At 51.3% G+C, this 22,182-nt stretch overlaps 1 long non-coding RNA gene across 3 annotated transcripts in view; it reads left to right on the forward strand.

The window, feature by feature from the left end:
* Positions 1-983: 983 nt before the first annotated feature.
* The window catches only part of LOC104975774 (uncharacterized), a 45,158-nt gene continuing 23,959 nt past the window's right edge, over positions 984-22,182 (forward strand). For all 3 annotated transcript variants that reach the window (XR_009492730.1, XR_815210.4, XR_001495000.3), the window contains exon 1: positions 984-1,434. This is a non-coding gene — a long non-coding RNA (uncharacterized lncRNA). The remainder of the gene's footprint in view (positions 1,435-22,182) is intronic.

Below are 22,182 nucleotides of genomic sequence, written 5' to 3' on the forward strand. Positions count from 1 at the left end.
TACCAGATTTAGAAACAAAGAAACAAACTCCCCAAACCAATAAAGACAAACAAAACTCTCCCAGACCAAATGCCCAGATACATTGATTTCAGATGAATGATGAGAAGTTTTTAGGATAAGTATATCCCATGAAACATTTGAGATGTGCTTAAACCAAAGCATTGTTGGTTGTGAACCTGAGCTCCACTCCTGTGGGTGTCTGCATCCCATCTGGTGGCCCTGTTTGGTGGGGAGCAGGGCAGACTCGGTCTGTGAAAGAGCCCCACACTGCCAGGCACATCTCTCGCCACACCCTGGCAGGTAGGACCGTGTGTATCTCTGTCTTCCTCATGAAGCTCAGTTCCTGGCAGGGCCTGCCCACCGTGGGAGGGCAGCACCAGTCCCGGCCTCCTGCTCTCCTTCACGGGGAGCTTCCTGGGGAGAAGCAATCAAAGGACCAAGCCTTGGCTGCATGGTGTGCGGTTGTGAGCTAGGCCTGTGGCCTATCCAGGCATGGCTGACCATCTAAAGGGATGTGGACAGCTCAGGGGCAGGTGGGGGCCTGCACTCCAGGGCTCTGCTGTCGGCCGCCTGGGGGCAGCAGAGAGCAACGGATGCCTGGCCTCTGAGTGAGAGGTGGGGTGCCCTCAGGCCTCTGAGTGAGGGGTGGGGTGTCCCCACCCTGACCCCATGGGTGCCTGGATGGTTCCAGGCAGCAGGGCAGGCCTGTGAGCCTCTGAAGGACTCAGAGAGCTGGGGGGGTCTAGTGGACGAATGCAGAGCCCTGGGCCCACGATGGGGGCATCTCTGCTTTGACCTGACCCCCTTGGCGCAGAGGAGCCGGACAGTGCTACCCAGTGTCCAGTGGATGCTACGGGCCCAGGGGGGCCTCTGGGGAACCTGGATGGTATGTGTGAGGGGGGCAGGGGTGGCCCCATGCAGGGGAAGGAGAGGGGGGAGAGGGGAGAGGGCGGTCCTGGACTCGGCAGGTTTATAGGGTTGAATCCTGAACTTTGATAACTTTAGGAAATGATGCATTTTATGGACAAGTTGGGGATATGCATAAGCAAAGGAAGACGGAAGGAAAGTCCATGCAGGCCCTTTTCTCGTCATGACCACAGCTGTGGCTGGAATCACTAGTCTCAGACTTCCTCTGTGGACTCAACTTGTTTTATTTTTACAAAACTTTAGTCACTCCACCCGTGCTGTTAAGCTCCCCGGCGTTTCCTCAGGACTACGGGATGAGCGTTTTCCACGGAAGTGACACCTAAGATGACTTTCACGGCTGCACCCAATCGCACTGTTTCCACGGAAGTGACACCTAAGGTGACTTTCACGGCTGCACCCAATTGCACTGTCACTGTGCTGGTTTGTGTCACCGCTGCTGCTATACCCTGCCTTCTCCGGTGTCTGGATGGACCGCGTTTCCCGGGGACTGGGTTTCCTGGAGACCAGGTAGGGGCTTTTTCTGGGGGAGGGGCTGGCAGAGAAGGAGGTCTGGACACCACGTGGCCACCATAGGCAGAGAGGATCCTACAGCCAGACCTGGGGTCATGGTAAGCTTCCGCTCAGCATCCGTGCCTTTAGCTCTGTGGGGCTTGTTCACCTGACCGTGCCCTACAAGCTTAAAGTATGAATTCACGTCCCCACTCAGAGGAACATCTGATGGGGACTCAGGAGGAAAAGCTGTGCGTCTGCTGGCCTGGCGGGAGGATGCAGACGTGGAGGAAGAGATAAGGTTACACGCCCCAGGCCCCACCGCCGGCGTGTGGAGCCTTTGATAATCAGCTCCAGCATCTCTTTCATGTCACTGAGCACAGAATGAGGCTCCATCAAAGAGCCTCCTTCAGAGAAGAAACTGGAACAGGCTGGACGGCGGAGCAGCGCTGGGAGGGGCAGGGCTGGGCGGTCAGCACTGGGTCCCAGGCCTCCATGTGGCTTTGGCAGCTGTGCTGGCTGTCCTGGGGTCTCCTTGGGTCCCCCTCCGCTCCCTCCAGAGCCTGGCAACCTTGGCCTTGGAGTCCTGGGTTCCCGGGAGCTTGTCAGGCTGAGCCCTGGAGTGGCCGCAGTGCATCAGCTACACAGCCTCTCTGTTTTTTCTCCCCAATCCCGACTTTTTCTTCGCGTTAATCTGCTCTGAGATACGTGTCCGTTTTCGGAGACACTTGAGTGTCCAACAAAAACAGGCGGAAGAATATTCCTCTATTTGCCCGCCTTTAGGAATCCCGAGGGCCTGCGGTGACTCACGGGGCTCTTGGCTGGAGCCTCCCAGCGCCCAGGGACCCTGGGGTCCACTCAGTGCCCAGGGCATGTGATTTGACTCTCAGGTCACCCACGGGAACTTTGATCCTCTCCCTGCCAGTCGCCTCCTGACCTGCAGTGTCACCAGCATTTGTTGGTCTTCAGTGAGTTTTCCTTTCCCTATAAATGTTTACATTTTGACATGATGTAAAGTGAAGAAAGTCCTGCTGAGAATTCCCGCCTGAGATGAACATACGTGATGAATGAGCACATGTAATGTATGAACACACGTGACGTGCTTTAAACACATGATGTGCTTTAAACATGTGAAACCCAGGAGTGAGCCACCAGGAAGCCTCCAGCCGCTTCCCTGGAAGGCAGTTAAACAGGGTGGACAGTCCTTGTTAAAATTCCTGCCCATGGTTTAGAAATGAGCAAAAACGCTTGGCATGAAGGCTCATGATCACTGGGAGGGAGGTTCATGGCCATTTGGCGGTGTTTCAGGACGGTAGGTTCTGACTTCTCTCCTGACGATGCCACCGCAGTTCCAGCCTCTGTCGTCACATCTCGCTGGTCTCATTCACTCTTTCACTTCTCACTGAATGGCGACACCCGGGCAGGAAGCCATCCTAGAAAGGGTGGGAGTGGCTGTGGGCTGGGCCAGGCCATGGACAAGCCGCACCTCCTGCGCCATCTGCCCTGCGTGCTCGATCAGTCTAGACCCGTGCTTGTCATTGGGAAGGAGGGGCTGACCTTTCTTTCCACTGAAGCTTGAGAGTCAGAAGAAGCTGCTTGGAAAGCACATTCGGGGCTGCTGAGGATTTTGTCAGCTATGATCCACACCTTAGAGTCCAGGGTTACAAATCGGACACATATTGAACATAGCCTGGCCTTCAGCTATCATAGGGTCAACCGCTTGACCGAGTGGCTAACCTGGACTGCCGTTTCCAAGCCAGCCAGCTCCAGCCACCTGACGCCAGGCAGGTTTCTGACCTCGGTTTGTCCCCTCGGGGCCAGTCCTGGGCAGCGGCTTCCCTGTTGACCTGGCTCCTCTTTCCCACACTGACTGTTGGGTGCCAAGCTGGGCACTGGTCCTTGCCCCGGCCCTGCTTCATCTGTGGGTGTTCCCGAGCCTTGAGTGAGAGGCCCGTACTATGTGGGTAGGAAGAAGTCTGCACCCGGGGGTGGAGAGCGGTCTCCCCATTACCTCTTCCTCTTCTTCCTCCTCCTCCCTCCACACACAGGTCTTTCTCAAGGTTCTGTCTTCATCCTTGTTAATATTAAAAATATATATATACTTCCCATGTCAATCCTGTGACTGTAACAGTTCCCTTTTATGCATAGTTGTCCTGCAGGAGCTTTAGGACGATCCACGTTTTATTTCACCTTCGTACCCCCATGGTGCTTAGCATAGTGCCTAGTACATGGTTGGTGCTCAATGAACATCCATTAAATATGCTAATACACGATGGGAAAAGATGACATAGAAATGAAGTTTGCCAGGAGTATGAGCTCCATCTTGGCTGGTGGTTTTCCCTAAAAGGGCTGTGACGCTCCAAGGTATCCAGTTCCTGGCCTGGGAATCACGATTTTTCTCAGGATCCAGGCATGTAAAGGGTTGGGCAGTGAGAATGGGAGTGGGCTGTGCTCATTTATTGAACATTTTATTGAAATTAAATATTCATTGTTTCCCCAACCATGAATGGAACCAATGTCATTAAAAAAAAAAAATCCTACCAAGGAGGAGAACAAAATCTCTAATTCTAAACCCCAGTGTATCAGTTTGAAACCAAACCTGTGTGTTTTAATTAATTGAACTAGGAAAAAAAAAAAGCATTAAAACATTTTAAATTCAAAATATTTTAATTTCGAATGGTTTAGTTGTTAGGGTCCATGCAAAAGCACATTCTCTGTGCTGGGTATAGTCCTCCTTGGTCGAATTCAACAAGTGTTTATTAAGAGCAGGACATTTATATGTAGGTAGCATGTAAACATGGTTCGGGAACCCAGGATGCTCAAGGCACTGAAGACGTTTTGCTTGGTTTCCTGGAAGCCCAGAGGGTAAGAGATGTTATAAGTGGGAAAGAGATAAAAGAGAACATCCCTACGAGTGCTAGCAATGATACCGGGCCTGACTTCCCCTGCTCAGTCTGCTGGGGACTCTGAAAGTCTGCTGGGGACTCTGAGAGGTCGGGCGTCCGCTCTGGCTGTGGACCTGACGAGTCAAGTGGCCGGGGGACAGGCTGTGGGCAGCCTTCGCCGTGCGCCTCTCTGACCCTGCCAGGGGTGTTGTCCTGTTTGGACCAGGGACCGGTGTCTCTGGCTCCCATGGGAAGACGTCCAGGCCGAGCCCTCCTGGAAACAGACTGGGAGAATTTGCCAGATTCCTCCAGGAAAGCCAAGAAGTCCTAGTTGATTTCATGGTCATTTCCACACCGTTTATCAAAGATTCTCTGCTTCAGTGTAAAGCTCCCAAATATGGTATTTTCACGAGCCAGGATGGAATGTGGCCAAGTGGCTGAGCATGTAAATGTTTACCAAATAAGCAAATACATTTGGGGACGTGTTTCTGAAGTAGCACCAGCGCAGCAGCTGTGGGCGTTAACTCTCAGAGGAAGGCCATTTTCTGGATTCTTCCCAGCAGGGCCTGAGGAAGTTTATCAACCTACAGATTTTTTAAGGTCCACAGAGCCTGTGGAGGACAGTCTGCGTTTCCCGAGAAAGGTGACGTTTTGTGTGCCAAGAGGCTGTGGTGACCGCTTTCTGAGCTGAGAGTTGTGGCAGAGAGAGACGTGGTGAAGGAGAATCCAGAGGCATCAGTCAGACTGGGGCTCATCTGAGTCTGAGCTTGGGTGCACTCTGTGACTTCCTGCAAGTAACTCGCCCTCTCTGAGTGCCATTGCCTTCTCTATAAACAGGGCAAGCAGTCCGTGTTCTGTGGGGGTGTTGAGGGTCGGGGGTGATGAGTATAGATGTCTAGTCAGACCGTGCACTCATTAATACTAGTTTTCCTTTCTTCTGAATTATTGTAGGGTTCTCCCCAGCATCACATTCTGCCCCACCAGGACATTTTTTGTAGCCCTAGAGGCAATGACGTTGAATCCACTTGTTCCTCATCTGTGGATACTAAAAACATCAAAATGTTATTCCAGGAGATGGTTTGATGTTCAGAAATCCTAAAGTGGCAGGACTCGGAGAGCGTCTGACAGCTGGAGTTCAAGGCCATGTGGGTCACTGCTGTCCAGGCCCTGTCCATTTAGACAGACCCCGAAGACAACCCGTCTGTATAATAGTAAAGAATGACATGTGATTGCATTTTTTTTGCTCTCCGGTATGATCACAAATATCTTCTCATTTAATCATCAAAACAACCCTGTGTGAGCATGTGTATGTGTGTGTGTGTGTGTGTGTGTCTGTTTGGTGATGACATCGTTATCTGACTTCACAGATAGGTAAACTGAGTCTCAGAGGGATCAAGCAACTTATCCAAAGGCAAAACCCCCCACTTTTGACAAAAGTGAGTTTCAGACTGTATTTTCTGTCCCCACACCTGGAGCGTGCCAGTCTCATGGGATCTGGACACCAGAAGTTGTTAAGCGTGATCCATTTCTCCCTTTGGCTTAATTTTGCTTGGTTTTCTCTGGAGACCCCCACAGAGGTCTCAGGACTGAGGCAGATCTTGGGGACTCACTGAGCACTGAACAAAGTTACTGAGGGTCATGCTCAGAGCAAATTTTTCACGCTGAGTGATTTGAAAGAAAAGCAACCTGGCAAGAATCAGAGTTCAGGACACGGGGGACTTTTAGAGGTTGTTTTGTTTGGGCAGGCATTCCTTAGTTCATTCAGCAATTTTTATAGGTCCTGCCATGCAGCAGGCACCATGTGAGGTGCTGGAGGGCCATTGTCAGCTGTGATGGGCGGTGGCCTTTTTAAGGGGTGCAATGTCAGCCCTTCATCCATTGCTCTAAGCTCACAGGTGGAAAATGGGCTCAGCGATGGGAAATCGAGGGCTAGGTGGCTGGTCACTGATGGCGCATCCTTGGCCCTACAACTCTCGACTTCAATCCATTGCCCATGTGGTCACCAACTCAGAGGAGAACAGGCAACCAACACCCCTCTTCTCTCTACATCAGCAGGAAGAACACACACCCTCTTCGTGGAGAGTGGTTCCAAAGCTCTGCTTTATGTCCTATCCTTCTGGCCTGGGTGATGGTGTCCATTCAATGGATCCCTTGGGAGAAAAACGAGAACAGCATCCCTGGAGGGGGATCAGTAGGGGGCTGTTGCTGATGCCACGGCCCCCAGACCTGGGCACCAGGAGAGCAATTCAGGGCTCATGTCCCTGCCTCCCTGTGCTCTGGACCACCAGCCCTGGTCCTGCCTCTGAGAGGGGCACTGCTTCCCACAGGAGGAGGACCAGCCCCAGCAGAGCCCGAATTCTTTTCAGTGGTGCCTCATAAGCCCAGGCAAACAACCCCAAATACATGGGGGTCTAGTCCTGATGCGTCAGGCCTTGTTCCCCTAAATCAAGACATCCAGTCACTTCATTTCAGTGGGACAAACAGTCTTTTATTCTTAAGCCAGGATTTCATGTCTTTAATCTTTTCCAGAAGAAAAGAGTTCTCATTACGTCTGCGTCTTATCACATCGCTGTGTATCGTAAAGATGCTGTTATCGCCTCTGCCTTCTGATTAACTGTCCCTGAGTGATTCTGGCCAACGTTGTGAGCCACGCTCAGAAAACAATGGCTCCAGTATCCTCAGCTGTCAGCAGAGGCCGAGCCATGGGCACAGTTGAGGAACACACCAGAATTTCACAGGGCCTTCATCATGAACACTGACAGCAACAGTTATTCGTCCAAACCACAGTGAAGAGAGGCTTCCTGGGCAGATACACTGTGGCACCTGTAGCCAGAGCCCGAGCTGTTGCTGTTGTTCAGTCACCAAGTTGTGGCTGACTCTCTGCAACCTCATGAACTGCAGCACACCACGCTTCTCTGTCCTTCATTATCTCCTGGAGTTTGAGCAAGCTCATGTCCATTGAATTGATGATGCCATCCAACCATCTCATCCTCTGTCCCCCACTTCTCCTCCTGCCCTCAATCTTTCCCAGCATCAGGGTCTTTTCCAGTGAGTTAGCTTTTTGCATCAAGTGATCAAAGTATTGGAGCTTCAGCTTCAGCACAGAGCAAGACTGGAGCCCCACAGACCTGGGAGCCCACGGCTTTGACCCCGTGACAGTAACTAGGCCTGAGAAGAGGGGACAGTGGTGGATCCTAATTCTGGAGCTGGCAGAGGTGGTGACCGAGTGGAAGAGAAGGGATGAGGAGGGTCGAGGGTTCCCTGCTCCTCCCAACTGACCTGGCCGCACCCCCTCCTCCCAAGCCCAGCAGCTCCAGGCCCCAAACAGTCCTTTCCTGGCCAGCTGCAAAACCACCAGGCCTGGCTGCTCCTGCTCAGCAGCTCCCCCAAGAAGGGATCCATTCCAAACCAGCATGGCCAAGAGCCTGTGTGGTCCTTCTCCAGGAATCAAAGAGCTGCACTCTCTTCCCATTCATTCTGGGGGACCCAGCACATGGAGGGCTGGTCTGGAGCTCTCCCCTTTCACCCATGGGTATGACTCTACCTCTTCCCAAGCTTCAAGGTGCCTTGCCCCCCATCACTGGCCCAACCATCCCTGCCCTCCGCTCTTCCTGACAGCAGCTGTGTGGGGATTTGGGAAGCAGCCTCCCTTGTGAAAGCACGCTTGTAAGTAGGCGGTGCATAACTCACAGGCCATGCAAAAAGCCTGGCTGAATTCGATTGCTTTTGAGACAGCTGGTTCTGTGGCCATCGCTGGGCTGACTCTGTTTCTCCATTGGAGGTCCAGTCATCTTGGTGGCAGGTGGTTTTCTGAGATCCACCTGCTGGGCCATTTCAGGCCACTGAAACTCCCTTGCTGGGATTAACTCCGCTTAAAGCTTACACTATGTTGTTTTCGCAAAATCCTCTTGGTTTAGGAGAGACTGAGAAGATTCTTGGTGAAAGTTGGACAAACAGCTGAGTTATTTGTGTCCAAAGGTAAATCATGCCCAGGGGCAGGCAGCCAGGGGAGAGGAGCAGATGGCACACTGATGACGCAGCCGCCACCAGGAGCTGGTCCATGGAGGGGATACAGCAACACCCGACGCTTTCACCCGGTTGATCTGATGAACACAGCCGAAGACTTCCGGCAGCACAGGCCTGGGTTCTGTGAGTGAAGGCAGGGACACTGGTGGCATGGTGGGGTGGGGTGGGAGAGCTGCCTGTCCGCATCCTGGGACCGCCCAGGTGTTTCTGCCTCTTGGAGACAGGCTAACAGAACCAGGGCCAAACCAAACCTGCTTCCATTGCCATTGGCCATGGGCATGGCAGAAAGCAGAGATGCTGGCTTGGCATTGCAAAATGTGTTAATTTACCCATAAGCAAAGGAGATTTCAGTTGATCTCTGCTTTGTTTTCCCTTCCTTTCTGTCTTGTTTGAATGCAAGTATTATCTCTAGAACTGGATGAAAACAAAGCTGCACTTTGGAGGGGACTGTGGATGGCATGACCCTGAGAGCCGTGTGAGCCTGGGTCACAATGAAGGCACGTTTAGAAACAGGGGTCTTGGGGAAGTTGGGCATGAGGCGGCCAGGGGTGCAGGACCCCGGAGAACAAGGACTAGTCAAGTTTGGTTGGGAGTGGAAGTAAAGTGCAAAATAGAGAAAGTAGGTATTTCTTGTGGAATATGTTCCAAAGGGCGGCAAAAGTGCTGGCTTGAGTGAACGGGGAGACACTGAGCCCCGAGGCCACGGTGGGGCAGATGGCTGCTGGAGATCTGTGTCTGGTGTATTCCAACTCACCTCCCTGGGTGCTGGAGAGCATAGGGAAGCGTTCAGAAAGCACCCGTGCTACTGCCATGGACAGCCACCTCCTCTGGCCCGAGAGTCCCCTTCAGTTTTATGTGGAGAGCTTCCCGGGCTGGCGCCACGTCTGGGCGCACTGTCCGTGTCTCATGGTGATGATGCTAAGGGCCTTGGATGTGCTGCTGGGTCCTCATGGCCAATCAGGTGTGGGCCACCCCCTTGTGAGGCCCTCAGGACACTCCTGCTCCTGACTTTGTGGCCCAGGATGTCTTAGAAGAGAACCCCAGTCCCCGGTGTATGTCCTGGGCTCAAGCTGGGGACAGCTTGTGTGGTGGGCACCTGGCAGGACAGTCCACCTCCTTTTTCTGGAGTCTGCCCTGTTCCTTGTGAACCTCCATGGTCACCAAGTACCTTCTTTCCTTGGAAGGAGTTTTCACTGCTCCTTAGGCCCAGAAGCACCCTGTCCATTAGCTCGTCCTCACTAGGGACCAGAGGAACATGGATCCCAGGAGCAACATAACTCAGGCATCCGGGGGGAGGGTGGGGATGCCTGCCACCCAGAGTGTCATAAACAGCCTCTTGTTAACAGGGTTCAGAGGTCATATGAAAACAGAAGGGTCTCTATCATGGAATCATTGTGAAGGTGCAATGAGCTCTTATCACAGGCCTAACACAGCACAGGTGCCAGCTTGATACATGGCAGGTAGATGCTCACATGGCCCTCACCTCAGATACGGCAGGGCATGTCCTCTGCTGGCACCACCGCCACCCTCCAGGCCACCCCAGCATCGTTGCAGCCTGAAGGAGGGGTGCAGAGCTCGTGGTTCACAGCAGTGGGACCAGCCGCCGCTTCTACTCGGCCTGAAAGACCTTGAGCCGGTGCTTGGCATTTGTCAGTGATGCAGCACACGTGTGACATGTGAAAATGCACACTTGAACTTGAGCTTTGGTGTCTGCTTCATCACGTTTGCTGTGACAAATGGCATGGAACCACTTCACAGGGAAAATGCATCTTTTCAGAACAAACATCCAAAGACAGAGAAATCAAACTGATAACTTGGGGTTGTCGCTTGGCCATCAGCCAATTCTACTCATTTCCTCCTTTATCAGATGTAGCTGCTCCCCTGTAGTGGGCAGTAGACGCCCAGAGTGAGAGCGGGCAAGTCTGGCCCTGGGGCCGCCTGCCAGAGACGCTCACAGCTCAGGGACCACTGCCCACGCTGGGGTCTGTCGGGCTTCAGCGGGGAAAGGGGGCATCTCCATCTCCTCAGCTCTGCCTCCAGGGCTCAGTTAACTGGTCCCTAAGATGAAAGTGGGAGGAGGGCGTTTGGAGCGGTGTTTACCCTCCTTCTGGAAAATGGCCTCGAGCTGCGGTTTGAAATAAGAGATGCTCTTTAAGGATTAGTTGTATTTTCAAAAACCACATCAAATGGAAAACCCAGAACCACAGAAACTCTGGGCTTGGCCTTGAGTCGGAAGATGTCGCAATGGTGTGAACCAGCAGTGACCTGCTGGGAGGTGCCTGGGGGTCTGGTCTCACCTGAGTCAGCCAGAGAGATGATACCCTGATAGAAAAGAATCAGCCCAGCTCCTGAGTCTAGGAGTGCCCCAGACTCAGACGGCTCTCACAAGTACCCTTCTGGGAGGTGGGCCTGTCCCGGAGTGGGCTGGCGTGAGTCTCAGCACCTGGGCTGGCGTGAGTCTCGGCACCTGGGCTTGGAGTCCTTCCCTGGTGCTGATGGGGTTTAGGGGAGCTGTGTGAGATGTGATTGTGTTTCTCCTTTATCAGGAGGTTCTGTAGGGACAGGCCATCTTACAGTCTGATGGTGAAGTCCAGTTGGCCGAGCACTTGCCCCACCAAAAGGAGTTCTTTCTGGGGAGGTGGGGGGCAGCCTCAGAGATCAAGATGGGGGCCTGGAGGCAGCTGAAGTCGAGGGCTCTGTCCAGTGCCATGGTCAGGAAGAGGTCTGGGGGGTGACTTTGTAGGTTGACACTGTCCTCACTTAAAGGACGTGGTCCCAGGGCTGTTTCTTATCTTCCCCATCCCCCTTCCCAGGGAGGCCACCAGTCACCTTGCTCGTCTCTCAGCCTTTGGTCTCAGAGAATTTTGCTTGCAGCTCCACCTTCACACTCTGATCACTTGGAGGAAAATCAAATGAGCCCCCCAAAGTGCTCTGCATGGGGAGGATATGAGCATTCACAGCCCCTGGATCCAGCATGGGCAGGAGGTCTTTTTCTGCTGGTTCTGGCCCACCGTGTCTGGTTGAAGCAGGTTGAGACATCCAGGTGGGTGGGGCTCTGCCTGCATGGAATCCAGATGGCGGGTGCTGGCAGGGAAGAGGGGACACGGAGGCGGGGAACGCTGAGAAGGAGGTGGGCCGGGATCATAAAACGCTTTGCCATGAGTCATGAATGAGACCGCCCTTTGCCATTTCCCTAGAAATGGCCGTAAGGGTTTCGGTTGCTGTTCAAATATCTCTGCTTGTCAGCCTGCCTCGTCCCTGAAGGTAAGGGCCAGCAGGTGTGCTGTGTGCTGTGCGGGGGGCCTCATGAGGTGGCCCTCATTCCCCATCTGCAGGGCCACCTGCCTGCTGTGCCCTGTGGACGCTTGGGCAGTAACACCTGACTGTCAGCGGAGGGCCCTCAGGTCATGTGATGTGTACAACGAGATTTTAATAAAAACTGTTTAACCCAGGCTGCCTTCTTCTTCTCCTGCCCCTCCACACCATCCCTACCTCTTCTTCTTCCTTGTCCTCTTTTTTTCCTTCCTCCTCTCTCTCTCTCAATTGTGGTAAAATATACAGAACATAAATGGTCTATTTCTAACCATTTTTCAGTGCACGGTTGGGTGGTATTAATTACACTCACACTGTTGTGCAGTTAGCACCACCATCCACCTTCAGACTCTTGTCATCTTACAAAACTGAACTCTGAGGTTGTACAACCTCTCCCAGCCCTCCCCCAGCCATTGGTAAATAACCCCAACCTGACCTTCCATCTCTGTGGACTTGACCGCTCTAGGTCCCTCATGTGAGTAGAGACATTAAGTCTTTTTCTTTTGGGACTGGCTTACCTCATTTATCATAATGTCCTTGAGGTTCATCCCTGCTGTAGCAGGTGTCAGAACGTCCTTCTTATTTGGGCTGGATAATTTTACACGTATGCACAGACCACATTCTATTTATCCGTTCACTTGTTGGTGGACACCTAGGTTGTTCCTACTCTGTGGCTACTGTGGATAGAGCTGCTGTGAACATGGGTGAGCAAATATCTGGTTGAGTCCCTTTCCCTCAGTGGTTTTGAGGATAAATACCCAGAAGTGAAATAGTTGGATTATATAGTAATTCTGTTTTTCGTATTTTGAGAAGCTGTCATACTATACTCCATAGTGGTGACCACTTTACACTCCTACCAACAGTAAACAAGCATTCTAATTCCTCCTTGTCGTGGCTAAAACCTGTTCTTGTCTGTTCTTGTTTATCTCTAGGACAGTAGCCATCCTCCTGGGTGTGAGATGGTATTTTGGCATGTCCTACTCTCTTTTGACAGAAAGTGAGATCACACTGCTTCTCTGCTCACAGCCCTCTAAATAGCACCAGCTGCAGTCTTCCTCACAGGCCCCTGGGCTCTGAGGGGGTCCTCTGGCCTCATTTCCTGGTGGCCCCACACTTTCTCAGACCCACCCTGGGACCTGATGTCCTCCCTGTGAGACTCCCTTCTTCTCCAGCCTCTCCTGGACCCAACTATTCTGCTCTGCAGGGTTGAGGGAAGTCAAAGGAGCCTCGATGTCAGTTTCAGTTGCTGAGACCTCTTCCTCTCCAAGTCAGCTGTGCAGAGACAACTTGTTTATTTTTCCTGCTAAGACAGCAGCCTCTCACCCGGACACTTAATGCCTCACCCAGTCACTAGATCCCTCACCCTGTCACTGGATCCACTCACCTGGTCAGTGGATCCCTCACCCAGTCAGTGGATCCCTCACCCAGTCACTGGATCCCTCATCTTGTCACTGGCTGCCTCCTTCACCCTATTTTTCACCACTGGAGTATCACTCCCTGGACTTGGTGCACCTGCTGACAGCCTTGTTTGCCGTCCAGCCTCAGGAGGTATCTGCACAGGGAAGGCGAGGGTCTGCGCTGCTCTGTAAATTGCCAGCATCCAGACCACCACGGGCAACCAGCAGGTGCACAGTAGTTGCCAAATGAGTGAAAGAAAGCAGCTTTGCTGAACCAGAAACCCATTTCATAGACTTATGAGTTTCTAGGTACTGACTTGTGAGGAGGTTTTTCTAAATTAAATTTTTAATGAATTTTACTCGATTTTCTGGTATATAATCATATCATCTACAAGCAGGGACCATTCTGCTGTATCCCCCTCTTCTTCATCTGTTTACATCTCCGGTGTAATTCTGGACACCAGGGTGGCAGGGACCCGCTTGCCTGGCTCCTTCCTCCAGGTATACATTCCATCGTATCAAGGACGTGCCATCTGTTCTGATTCTACTTAGCAGTTTTGGTTACATCAAAAAGGAGGGATAACACCCTAAAACACCTCTTTGGCTTCTCATGGGCTGACGGTTTCTCTGGGCTTCCTGATGTAGGGATTATGTTAATGGGTTTCCTAGAACTGGTCCATCTTTGCACCTTCACCTTTCAGCCCCCAAATCACTCTGTGGTGGATGCTGGAGGCAGGACCCCTCCTCTCCAGGAGCTGAGAAACCCCCACCCCCTGCAGCCTCTCAGGCTTCCCAGGGGGGACTCAGGATGGCTTCTTGCTTCTGAATCAAACAAATGAAGAATGTGATTCAATTAGAGGCCGCATAGTATAAACCCAGATGGATTTATATTCAGCCAGGCAGACATGTGGGGCGAGGGGAACTTCCCTCACTGCAGGGTGGGAAGCTGGCTTTGAAGTCTGGGGCTGGGCCTCCCGCACTGTCGTCACCTCCCCAAGATGCCCCCCAGATGGTTCCCACCAGATATTTCAGGCTTCAGTGGAGAACAAAGCTCCCAAATGTTCATCTGGAAGCCCCTGGCTCTTTGCTATGCTGCCCTCAAGGACAGAAGATGTTGTCCCCGTTTCCTCACTTCTGAGTGGGTTGACGGCACCTCCAAGCCCACAAAGTGACTCTGAAGAATAGATAAAATTGGTGAGGAGGTGAATGTACTCAATCTGTGTCTCCAAACCAGTCTGTCTCTAGAGAGCATTAAACAGGGAAACAAGATCCCCTTTGTTGTAATTCTCTATGGCTTCCCTTGGGCAGGAAGATAAGCCTGGAGGAGGACGCTGTATGCTTTTCTTGGTTGAGAAGGATGGATGTGTGTGGGACCAAGCTCATCGGGAGGGACCACCTGCCACCTTGAAGCCCACCCAGCACTGAGCTGTCCTGTCTGCACTCTGGTCCCTGCATCCGCTCTGCTCCTGGGTGGCTACTAAACGCTGGTCTCCGCGTCTACTCTGCTCCTGGTGGGTGCTGGCTGTCCGATAAGGCTGCTGTGCTCAGAGCCGGGAGCCGGGGACAGGGCAGACTGGGTCTTTCTCTCCCAGACCTGCATCTTTGGGACATTCATCATGTCCTCTCTTTTGCTTGGGTCTGATCTTTTTCTTTTCTTCTTCTTTAACTATTGAACCTACTTTGTATTTATTCTAGGATTGAACAAAAGAGCAAATATGTTGTAGGTAACGAGAACCATGTTTCTCACAGTTGGAAAAGATGTGAATAAGCTGAGGGGTTGGCTGGAGCAGGCCCTGCAGTGCTGGGTTGGCTTCTGAGATCTGAGAACAAAATCACATCTTTGGTATACAGGCACAAAGTTAGATACTTGCAGGTAGAAACTTGGTGGGTGACACAGAATTCATTGCACATAAGGACGGACTATTTAACAAAAGCAGCTGGGACAGATGGCTATTCATATGAAAACAAATAAAAATCATGGCCTGTCTCATACTGTAACAAAAACGAATTTCAGTTGTGTTAACACTTAAATGTGAAGTAAAAAAAAAAAAAAAAAAAAACATTGGAAAAGATTATAACAGCACATCATTATGTCCTTTGGAGAGAAATTTTTTTTTTTTAAATCAAGACTCAGAAAAACACAAGCAATATATTAAAAAGTGGCTCAGCTGGTAAACAATCTGCCTGCAAAGCGGGAGACCTGTGTTTGAGCCCTGTGTTGGGAAGATCTCCTGGAGAAGGGAAAGGCTCCCCACTCTAGTATTCTGGCCTGGAGAATTCCATGGACTGTATAGACCATGGAGTTGCAAAGAGTTGGACACAACTGAGCGACTTTCAGGGCTTCCCTGATAGATCAGTTGGTAAAGAATCCGCCTGCAATACAGGAGACCCCAGTTCAATTCCTGGGTTGGGAAGATCACCTGGAGAAGCCAAAGGCTACCTGCTCCAGTATTCTTGGGCTTTCCTTGTGGCTCAGCTGGTAAAGAATCCACCTGCAATATGGGAGACCTGGGTTTGATCCCTAGGTTGGGAAGATCCCTTGGGGAAGGGAAAGACTACCCACTCCAATATTCTGGCCTGGGGAATTCCACGGACTGCATAGTCCATGGGATTGCAAAGAGTCAGACACGACTAAGCGACTTTCACAATACATTTTATCCCAATAAAATGAGAAATTTGAATCATCAAAAGACACCAAAAAAATGAAAATCAAGTTACAGTCTGGAAGAAAATGACGTGACACACTGAAGTAGTTAAGTACGAGCATCCAGTATGTGTAGAAACCACTGGGTCTGACCTTCCTAGGACAGTGTGTTCCACGGGACAGCCTGTGTCGGGTGAGAGCTGCTCTGGGAGGGGAGGGGGGAGGTCAGGTGTCGGGGGATTGATGACTGGTTGTGGCAGAGCTTACAGTAGTAAGAAAGCCAGGGGAAGTCCAGGGCCTGCAGAGTGCTTGGATGATGAGGCTTCTGAACAGCAGCCTGGCCGGCCTGGGAGGAGAGAGGGAGCGGGGTGCAGGGGGGTGGGGGGTGGTGGTGGTGCGGGGTGGGGGAATGGGGGAGGGAGCCAGGCCCTGAGGGGGTCCTGAAACAGTCTTTAAGAGACAACAAGTCAGGAGACTGCCCTCCAGGGAAAGGAACCGTCCTAGATGAGCAGAAACGGAAAGTCTTCCTGAAACATCATTTGGACTCGGGTCATTGTATTCCTTTGCTCCCTTTGCCTGAAAGAGTATTAGGTTGCTTCTGAAAAGGAAGAAGAAATTCGCTCAAATGTGTATTATTTTCTTCCTATTAATTACGCTTTTCTAAAAGTTAAAGCATCCTGACCTGGCCTCAGATTCCCCTCCTCTTGCCCACTTCCTCCCCATCCCCCCAAGAAGGCCCAGCTGCTGCAACCAGGGGTCTGCTTGGTGGGGGGCAGAGCAGGGGGAGGGTAGAGCCTGTGGATACCAGTTTTCTCATTGGGTCTTTGGGCATCACCTTGGGTTTTTTTTTTTTTTGGTGGCTTCGATGGTAAAGAATCTGCCTGCAATGCAGGAGACACAGGTTCAGTCCCTGGGTCGGGAAGGTCTCCTGGAGAAGGGAATGGCTACCTACTCCAGTATTTTCCCCTGGAGAATTCCATGGATAGAGGATCCTGCTGGACTATAGTCCATGGGTTTGCAAAGAATTGGACACAACAGAGTGACTAACACTGCTTTACAAAGATTAGGAGACACAAATAATTTCCTTTAAAAAATTGGTTCTATGGCTTGTTTTCTTCTCTAGACCTTTGGGAAAAAATTCAGTGGTACTGTGTGAAGGGGAAAAAAAAGTTAATAAAACTCTTCCCAGCTTTCGTTATTTTTATATCCGGGAGGGAGTGGAAAAATCAGCTTTTCAGGATCACTGACCCTGTGGCAGTTTGGGCGTGCTCCTGTCTGTGTTTAGAAAGCCTGTCAAGACTGATTGGATTATCTAATTAAAATAATGGCCACAAAGGGCCTGTTTACTTTGGCCCAGGCAAGGTCAGCCCAGCCAGCCCCTCCCTGGTCCTGCCTGTCCTCCCCGTCCTGCGAGGGTCGCTTCCCCTTAGGCCCCCAAAGGACTCAGCTCTGAATAAACATGTGAGGGTGGGACCCAGATCCACCGATGGGTTAGGACTCACTCCAGCGGGGTGGAGGCAGTGCTTTAGGTCACTGGGACCTTGTACTTGTCAGGATCTATTCACTGCAGAGAGGCACCCTGTGAAAAACGGAGACAATCGTGACATTTATTATTTATTTATTTACTTATTTTTAAATTTTTAACTGAAGTATCATTGATTTATAATATGTTAATTACTGATACACAGCAAAGTGACTCAGTTATACAGATATATACATACACCTTTTTTTTTTAAATTGAGGTATTGTTACTTTATAATATCGTGTTAAGTGAAAAAGCTGGCTTAAACTCAACATTCAAAAAACTAAGATCATGGCATCTGACTCCATCACTTCATGGCAAATAGATGGGGAAAAGTGGAAATAGTGACAGATTTTTATTTTCTTGGGCTCCAAAATCACTGCGGATGGTGACTGCAGCCACAAAATTAAAAGATGCTTGCTCCTTGGAAGAAAAGCTAGGACAAACCCAGACAGCATATTAAAAAGCAGAGACATCCCTTTGCTGAAAAGGTCCCTATTGTCAAAGCTATGGTTTTTCCAGTAGTCATGAATGGATGTGAGAGTTGGACCATAAATAAGGCCGAGTGCCTAAGAATTGATGCTTTGAATTATGATGCTGGAGAAGATTCTTGAGAGTCCCTCGGACAGCAAGGAGATAAAACCAGTCAGTCCTAAAGGAAATCAACCCTATATATTCATTGGAAGGACTGATACTGAAGCTGAAGCTCCAATATATTGGTTATCTGATATGAAGAGCTGATTCATTGGAAAAGACCTTGGTGCTAGGAAAGATTGAAGGCAAAAAGAGAGGGGGGACCAGAGAATGAGATGGTTGGATGGCATCACTGACTCAATAGACATGAGTTTAAGCAAACTCTGGGAGATAGCAAAGGGCAGGGAGGCCTGGTATGCTGCAGTCTATGGGGTTGCAGAGTCAGACATGACTTAGCTATTGGACAACAATGATGGAACCCGGTCTCCAAAGCCAGGCTGCTAAGAAAAGACTCCTATTGTCCCCAGTACTTTGCAGATGAAAACCTTTGGAAAACCGGGTCTTACACGCAGATGCTTGAAAAACCTCCCTCCGTGTGGCAATGGCTTATTCTTACCTCGGGCAGTCCATAGTTCATAAATAAAAGGCATGATCGCTGATTCAATCAAGTAGCCTCAAAGATGAGCACATGCAGTTAGACATGAAAATACATATTATATCGCAATGTTTGATTTTTACTCATTGCTACTAATATAAAAGTTCTGTCATTGATGGTTACTCTCAAAATTACACTGAAAGTTAATTTCATTTTGAAATAATTAAGGGTGGTTTTATATAACATCTCTTAAAGTGTTGGAGGGCAAGGAGAATGAATTAAAACAAACAACACCTGGAAATACTCAGGTTGGTCTAAATGATCAGAAAGATGGAGCAGCATTGGTTCCTTTGGTCTAAAGCCACACAGACACGTGCAGTTTCTGAGGATTAAGAAATACAAATCCATACACTCCACAAACTCCACTGAGGTTGAACCTCACCTCATAAATAGATGTAAGGCTTTTAAAACTGATGCTCGGACATTCCAGCTACAAGTGATAAACCCTCACTGCCCACGGCTCTCCGAGTCTAATGGACATTAAGGGAAAAGCCCTGCCTGCCTGGGCTGCCCCGTCAGAAAATCCATCTTCCCCATAATGAGGGGAAGGCAGCCCCGCCGCTCCCCTCCGGCCAAATCTTCCCTCCTTCTAGTGAGGCCTTGAAACAACTGCCCCCTGGAGAGCACAGTAAGGCCCTGATGGCCTGGGAGGACTCAGACCTTTCTGGTCTGAGGGGAGAGTTTAAGCGGATAAGACCCTAAACTCCTGACCCCCATTATCACTCACTGTCCTTCTGTGAGTTCACATACAGCCAGCCTGGAGTGTTCTCAGGCGGGACTCTGCCTCCCTAACCCCACCCCTACAACACCTTCTCCTGCCACACCCCAGCTCCCCTCCCCCTCCCATCCTGTCGTTCCCCTCCTCCTGCCCCTGACTCCCCACCCCTTTCTCCTCCCCCCTCCTGCCATCCCCCTCCTCCTGCCCCCCACTCCCCATCCCCCTCCCATCCCTCCTCCTGCCACCCCCTTCCTCCTGCCCCCCACTCACTTCCCTCTTCCCATCACCCCTCCTGCCATGCCCCTCCTTTTGCCCTCCCCATCCCTCCCCTCCCATCCCCTGACTCTCTCAGGCCTTTCCCGTGGGATGAAGCTCTGCTTAGGACATGCAGGGGCCATGTAGTGACCAAGGCAGACATCCCAGGCCACTTGCATGAGGTTGGAGGGTGGAGATGAGAGGAGAGTGTGGGCCAGGGCACCACAGGGGACATGACTGGGATGAGGAGCAAAGTCTGCAGAGACTGGAGCAGGACTGGGCAGAATGCCTGCCCCTCTGGGCTTCTCAGTTGTAGCATGAGGTGCCCGGCCTCCGTGGTCCTGGAGAGCAGAGACCTCAGCTCCATCAGCAAGTACCCTGGGGATCTCAGGGAATCGTTTTCCCTCCACAGGACTCAGGCTCCTTCACTGTCAACAGATGGAACAGAACCTATAACCTTCGAGGTTTCTGCCCGTTCTGCCCCTCTGTGTACCCCATCCTGACCCGGGCCAACCTGAAGAGCCTCCTTCCTTGGTTTCCTCCTCAAGGAGGGAGGGAGGGTGGTCCCGGACTTAAACGTACAGCTGCACAGGCTAACTGCACACGGAAGCCTGGATCCTGGATGCAGTTAGTGTGCAACCATGGCATGAGGGGCCAGGTGGTCCCGGGACCCCGTGGAGCTGTAATCTTCATACCTCTTGGGAGCAGCTTCATTCATCAACGCTCAGTCTGCAGTCCCTGCTAATCCTTAAATTCTGACTCACCTGGGCTGAGACCTTTCTTCTTTGGGTGGGGAATTTCCATTTGTTTAAGCGGTTGCCTCTCTCAATATTTTGGTGCTTAAATTAGAGGATTTTTCTGCTTTTAGGAAAAGCAGAAAAATCCTCTTTATGAGCTTAACTCTTCTGGGAAAGATCAGAGTTACCACCTGATCAGAATTCCCACCACATTCCTGGGGGAATGTCAAGTCCACCTCTGATCACAAAAAGCCACCACCATTGCTGGGGAAAATTAGTAAAATGTCCCGCCTCCCCAGTTCCCTGACCTGACTCTGTGCACGGAGGGCAAAATTACAGCAGAAACCACAATATTGCCCCTAGTGATAAAACATCTGGACTTTGTCTTCCAACAGCATTTATTACTGTCTTGGGACTTGGTGTGCTGATTTTTGCCCAGCAAACGGTGTCATGGTTGTGAGTGAGGTGACAGGTAAGGCTGTGGGGTCATCGCTCGCCTCCCCATCGCTCCCCATCGCTCCCCATCGCTCCCCCATCGCTCGCCTGCACCTGGACCTCCTGGAGCCTCAGTCAGTGCAGCCAGGGCAGGTAGGACATGGTTACCCTCCTCTGCTAGTTTCGAGCATCTTGGATGAGCTTTGAGCTTTCCTCGCTGGATTGTCAGCTCCTTTGGATTTTCGGCCTCTCCCATCATGCACGGTATATAAACTCTGATCCTGCCCCCCAGGGCGGGGTGGGGGGCTGTGGATCACGAGCAGGACCGCCAGGTCACTTTGTAGAGCCCTCGTTGTCTCATTTATAAAATAAGGGTAACATCAGTCTCCTGGGGTTAGTGTGAGGGTCCAGTGGAGGCCGTCCTGCACATCAGACGCACGTCCTCTCTATCAGAGAGGGTGTGGTTTGCCAGGAAGCAGAGCTGGGCCCCCAGGGCTCAGGGGTCCCTCTGCACACCTTGCCTGGTGTCTCAGAAGGAAGGCTCAGGTAAAAAGTTCAGGGACCAGGACTGGCTGCCATTCCCCCCAACCTTGACTAGGATGGGGTTCCTGACAGCCAGTCATGATGCAGTGGCCAGAGGGGCGTGGACTCCGTGGTGGGTGGCGCTGTGAACCATCTATTCCTTCGTCCCTCACCACAGTGGCTCTTCACCCTGCACATTGCACCTCGGTGGACGTGGGGATCTCCTGGTGGACCATGTGTTCCCTTACTCAAGCTATTAACACAGAGCAAATTAAGTCAGCAAGTTTCGGCCCAAACCCTCCCCTAGTTCTCTTTTGCTCATGACCTGTGTCTAACCATGCAAGGCTTTTTGCATTCAGCCATGGATAGTGGAGATGGGAAAGACTTTCAACTTTGGTCAGTTTACACACAAAGGAAATGAAGTCCAGAGAGGTTGGACCACTTGCCTGTGGTCACACAGTGTGTTACCTATAGAACTGAGACTGGACCCCAGCTCTTTTGGCTTTCAGCCAGTCTCTCCCACTTCTCTGTGCTTCTGGATCAAGTGATGTGCACAGTGAGGATAATTCAGAATTGAATATATCCTGTGCACAGTTTGTAAGCACTGCTGTAGGCAATAAGGTATGCGATGCCGAGTGGGTACAGAGGCTCAGGGATTCTGAGTCCCACCCCTGCCTGCCCACCAGCTGGGCTCCCGGGCCAGTCACTCTGCCTTTTTGGGCCCCATTTTTCTTGTTTTAAAATAAAAAATTTGGATTCTAAGGCCTCTTCCAGCTTCAGAAATTGGAATCCGTTCCTAAATTGAGCCACACTTAAAGAAAGCTTGTGGTTTAAAGGTGTTACCTGATGAACATTGGGTCTTTCTGGAGAAGGGTCGTTACACACAGAAGAGGTTGCTCTGATAATTTCAGATTTCCCGTGTCAGTCTGTTTGGAGGTGAGGTGGTTCTCTGAGGCTGTACAGCCTTGGACCACAGAAGCAGAGGGCGCTGGCAGCATCTACACAGAGGCCCATGACGTGTGTCCCAAACAGAATGGCCTGTGGCCTTGCCCAGAAGCCCAGCGCACCCTCATCCATGCCGGGCCCCCGGGGCAGAAGGATGAGATGCTGGGGCCTGAAAGGACAGTGACCATAAACACAGGCCCTCGCCCTGCAGGCAGGGTCCCCCACCTTCAGCTCCTACC

Source organism: Bos taurus, chromosome 24 (genome assembly GCF_002263795.3).
Source record: "Bos taurus isolate L1 Dominette 01449 registration number 42190680 breed Hereford chromosome 24, ARS-UCD2.0, whole genome shotgun sequence".
Lineage (NCBI taxonomy): Eukaryota > Metazoa > Chordata > Mammalia > Artiodactyla > Bovidae > Bos > Bos taurus.